This window comes from Diabrotica undecimpunctata, chromosome 7 (genome assembly GCF_040954645.1).
Source record: "Diabrotica undecimpunctata isolate CICGRU chromosome 7, icDiaUnde3, whole genome shotgun sequence".
Classification (NCBI taxonomy): domain Eukaryota; kingdom Metazoa; phylum Arthropoda; class Insecta; order Coleoptera; family Chrysomelidae; genus Diabrotica; species Diabrotica undecimpunctata.
The window spans coordinates 37,331,020-37,336,802 of record NC_092809.1 but is presented as its reverse complement, the minus strand read 5'-3'; positions in this window follow the sequence as shown (position 1 = coordinate 37,336,802).

Below are 5,783 nucleotides of genomic sequence, written 5' to 3'. Positions count from 1 at the left end.
GTTATCTTATTTATATAGTTTCCAAGGTATTTTATTTAATATAGGACATACTATAAAGGATGTCTATTTTATATTTTATTTTATTTTTAGGTTTTAAAATACTGTTAATAATATGTGTAATATACGGTACAAGAAAGGGAATACACAGTTGTAGGGTTAATATGTTAATTCCATCGTCACAAATAGATAAATAAATAAATAAATATACTTCGTATATTCACATCATCACATTATTCAATCTTCGCTTTTCTACTGCTGGACATAAATCTCCCTCATAGTTTTCCATCTGTTTAGATCTTGTGCCTCTTGCATCCAATTCCTATGGCAACGTTTTAGATCGTCAGTCCAACGTGTTGGTGGACGACCTATGCTTCGGTAGGCATCATCTCTTGGTATTCATCTTGATCCACCTGTTATTTGTCATTCGAGCCACGTGACCTGCCCAGTTCCACTTCAGTGTTGCTATTCCCTCTACAGTATCAGCCACTCCTAATCTTCGTCCTAGCTGGCGGTTTGGGATCTCGTCTCGTATTGAAACGCCCAACATAGCACGCTCCATCGCCCTTTGAGCCACACGGATCTTTTTCACTGTTCTCTTTGTTTCCACTCCGTAAGTCAACACTGGCAAAACCCACTGATTAAAGGTTTTTCTTTTTGGACATAGTGGTATGTCGGACGATTTGAAAAAATGGTTCAACTTGCCGCTTTTTTGCTCTAGAAGATGTTTTGTGCTGTGGCTTAATTTTTTATTTTTGTTTTCAGCACGAGGACAGTATGTCTTTTCAGCTTCTTTCAGTGTTTGAATTATATTATTGTTCATTTCATTCTGCTGATATTCTCTAAGTCGTGTGTAGCCAAACTAGTCTTAATGTTTTCTTCATAAAGTGTTACATCTTCTGGGAATATCCATCTTCCACTCTTATTTTTGAGGATCATTTTGTTCTTTCGACTTCAATGTTAAAAGTGGTTTTTGCTCTAAATAATCTATGGTCACCACTTGTTAAAAATGTATTTAAAACTGTTATAGCCTGAACTAAATCTTTCCAATTTAATATTATAAAATCAATCTCATGTTTTGTGCTTTGGTTCGGACTCTTCCATGTCCACTTACGTTGGGGTTTTTTTTGAAGAATGAGTTTATCACAAATAAATTCTTCTGATGTAAGAAATTCAGAAGCCTGTTACCTTTCACATTTCTCTCACCAAATCCAAAGTTTCCATTAGCAGATTCCGCCTCATCTTGTTTGAATCCCAAGTTGGGATTCATTGAAATCTCCAATCATTATTGTATAATGAATTTTTGAAGTTTGTATAGCTGCTCTGATATCTTTATAGAATTGATCAACTTCCTCATCTAAGTGGCTCGTAGTTGGTGAGTAAGCCTTGATAATTTTAAGTTTGTATCTTGGATTTAATTAAATAATAAGATAAATGACTCTGGTACATACACTTTTTATTGTATTTATGTTTGGTGTTTATTTTTTATCGATTGAAAAACCAACTCCTCCGACAGATGACTCTTCGTTTTCTCTAAAATAGAACATATTTCCAGACTTAAGTATTATTTAGAGTTTCAACTTCGCTTATACCAACTATATCCTATTTTATCCGTTTTTAATTCTTCCTCCAGTTATTTTATTGATACTTCTGTTGATAGAGCTTGTACCTTATAGGCACATATATGTATTTGTCGTTTAATATGGGGACCTGATCCCTTCCGGTAATTCTCAGCACCCTCTGCTCCAACTCTGTTCTGACCGCCACCTTGGTTAGGCAAATTGGAAGCGCCGGGGACTGAGAGCCGTACACTTGATGTATCCTACGATGAAAACCTAATAGCCATTCGGAGTCGGAAGAAACAATAGTTAGCCAAGAGTGGCTGATAGGAAAGAAAAAAGATATTTCACTTAAGACAAGTTGAAAAAGAGTAAAATGCGAGGACCCTTATGATCCGCGAGGTGCGTTTCATTTATAAGTATTGATACACTTTGTGTTCTTGCTCACATGGGTAATGACTACAGACTGTATGGCTCGTCCAGCATAGAGGATAGACAGGATAGATTTTTACAATGTAGATACCCCCGCTCCATGGCTTGACTTCGTATATTACAAATTAATAAATCGTCTTAATATCGTGTATGGTCTATCCTCAAAATTTCTGTCTGTGTTCATCTCTATTAATTCATGCATTGGACTTTTGCACATCGTGCTAAGGAATTTTCTCGCAGTCTTTTGCCTTCTATTTTTCCTTGAAATATGATCCTCTCCATATTGTCTTTGCCTGATCTCAGAACGTATCTAAAATATAAAGACGGTATTAGATTTTATTTCGATGCAGGGCATCTGCAGCCGCTTATACGTATTTCAACCTGTTTAGGTCTCATCAGAGCGACATATGCAGTTGCTCTGAATCGAAACATAATATCTCCCGTCATAGGTCAATAATTATAAAAATAATTATTAACAGACGTTACAACGCCATCTAATAACAACACGACGAATCCTAAGACTTCCTACTTGGCGAAACTAAATTCAAATCTTTACTACTGTGCTTTCTAAAACTTGCAGAGCAGATAGATTGATAAATTAGTAGGCAAGGGAATCAATAATTCACATTCCACATGTCGTTCATCACGGCAAATATTCGTAGTGAATTTAGTTTCTGCTACTCGAAACAGAGTAAAGAACTAAAACATTTTATTTTTTTTTTATTGTATAATGGCTTTGGCATAGCTAATTAGCCAGACTATTTGTGGTAGTTACAATTTTTGATTTTATTACCTAAGCCTATTTATAATATAAATTTACAGGAAGTAATATGTTCGTATACACATTCAATTTTTGACATATTTACAATTTTTAATTTGAGTACCTAAAACTACTTATAATTTAAATTTACAGGATGTTATGTATTCGTAGATACATTTTAATATCTGCTTATTATTTGAAAAAATAATTGTATTTAAATTGACAGGCAATGAACAATTTAGCGCAATTAGTTTTTCATACATCATTTTGTTTGTATGTGTACATACTTTGTTTTAGGCGAGCGGTTTACCCCTCAAAAGACGCTTAGAAACAGAATATACCGACTAAAATTCTTTTTGCATTTCTAATGCACCAAACCTTTTTTATTCGATTCTATATATTTTTCAAAGATGAAATGTATTTTTTTTTTAATTTTTACAAGTGGGCCGGCAATTGTGATTAACAAATAACTTATACAAAAAAACAATTTCACCAAATTGCTTCGAAATCAATTTTTTTAGGTGTATCTCATCAAAATAAACACTTTTCTTTCTCGATAATTTTTCGAAAAATGCTTCCTTTTCGAGTTATTTGCATTTTTTTGTTGAAAAAATGCCTTAATTAGTGATTTTTGGGATTTTTTTTCTAAAAAACTACTAAATGAATTGCAATTCTACAAATAGCTTTATAATCTTTAATCCGTCGAGTACAAGTTAAAATATTTTGACAAGGATAATTTTTTTTCTATCTTGCTAAAAACGTGGACCCAAATATTTCGAATATGCCTTTCGAGCAGTCTACCGCTAAGTCTGTACAGCGGTTGCAGGGATACAGGCGTGCGGCGCGTAGAAATATTTGTTTAAATTTAAAAAATTAATTCAATACAAATATTACGTACAATTTATTAAAAAAAAAAGATATTTCTAATTATTTTTATACAGACATACACTCGCGATCATAAAATCCGGGTCATCTTGAAAATTTCAAGTTTCTTAAATATTTTTGCCTCTGGCGCAGTAATAACCTTTTTTTGGCTAATGTATTTTTTATTTGTCATCAATGTTTGTTTTAAAAGAAAAAAAAATGCTTTTTTATTGTTTTTATTGAAAAAACAGAAAACAAATCAAATTGTTGCTAAAACAGACATACGAAAAAAAAATGGAAAATACAGAACGTGGTAAAAAATCAGTGAAATTTCAATGACTAATATCGTGTATTGCCTCCCCTTGCTCTAATAACCTCTTGCAGACGACGGGGTATACTCTCAATTTTTCTCCGTATTACATGTTGTGGTATGTTATTCCACTCTCTCACTAACAGATCCTTAAGCTCCTGTGTGTTGTTAGGAGAAGGTGTATGGGTTTGAATACGTTTTTTTCAAATCGTCCCAGAAATGTTCAAAGGGATTCAGGTCCTGAGACCTAGCTGGCCAGGGTACCCTCGTAATTCCAACCTCGTCCAAGTATTACATACTGATCCTGGCAACGTGCGTTCGCACGTTGTCCCGCATAAAAACGGCGTTTTATCCAAGCCCTGCCAGATTGGGCATAACATGTTCTTCCGGAATCTCCGTAATGTACTTTCGTGCAGTTAGGGATCCATTTTCGATGAAGGGTAATTCTGTGTGGAAGTCGGAAGATACACCTCCCCAAGCCATGACCGAGCCTCCACCAAATGGCATTCTTGGAGCAATGCAAGCTTGTGAAAATCGTTCACCGGTTCTCCTCCAAACTCTTACACGTCCATCGGATCCAGTTAGGCAGAAACGGGATTCATCTGAGAATAACACTTGCTTCAATCGTTAATTCCCCAATGCGCGTATTGTCGAGCAAAAGCTAGTCGGGCAACTCGAGGCACCCGGCGAAGTGGCGGTCCTCTAGCCATTACCCGAGAAGATAGTCAAGAAGAACGAAGTCTTTTTCTGACTATTGCAACACTAAAATGGCGATTTCGTACTTCCTCTAGACGATTTTGATGCATAACCGCAGTTAAGGTCCGGTTTCGTAAAGCTTGAAACACAAGGAAACGGTCATCTAGTGGCGTGGTCGTTCTTCTTCGTCCAGAGCCAGGTCGTCTGGTTAGCAAACTTGCCTACTGAAAGCGTTGAAGCACTCGTTGAACCGTAGAAAGGCTTACGCCAACAGTTCTTGCGACTTGCTGTTGAGTGTGACCGTCTTCCACAAGTGCAACATTTTGTGCCGTTTCAACAACAGTCAAAGGCATTTTTGGCAAAAAATAAACACTAATAATGGCACTAATAAACACTAATGGTGACAATAATAAACGTTTGTCCATTGCATTTGAACATAAAGTCGAAGCACAAATGAGACATTTAAAACAAGCAGCAGTTACAGGTAGCGTTTATTTTGCAAAGTGTGCACTTTACCGCGAAATCGGCACTATTGGAATTCTTTGTTACAAAGGAAACCGCAACAATGATCAGAAACATGAATTAGTTTGTATTTGTGTTATTATTATTTACGATAAAGCTCGTTAAAAATGAAATATCAGTAATTTTCAAGATGACCCGGATTTTATGATCGCGAGTATAATTAAAACAATTAAAATTAATTTTTTACAATGCTATAATAATGTAACTTTTCTTTTAATATACGTGTGGTGACTATATTATTGAATGTTTTATTACAGTGAAATACATTAAGCAATATATAATTAATTTTCATTGAAAAATATAATAAAATTAAAATATAATATTAATTATACATCCTTTTCATTGTCAATAATTTGAAAATTTTCGTCAACAGCAACAGGATTTCCATCTAATAAGCTGATTTCATTGTCTTCAATAGAGTCGTCTTTAACATTTTTACAATTCTCTGGCGTACATGCACATACTGCACAGCATTCTAAATTATAGGAAATACAATTACAATTTTTCGTAGAACATTTTCCGGTACATGAGCAGAAATACTTTTGTAACATATTATTATCTAAACTAGTTTCGCCTTCAAAATAATTAAAATCGAATCGAGTTAAAACAAGTCTATATCGTTGGCGATAATTTAGAATTATCT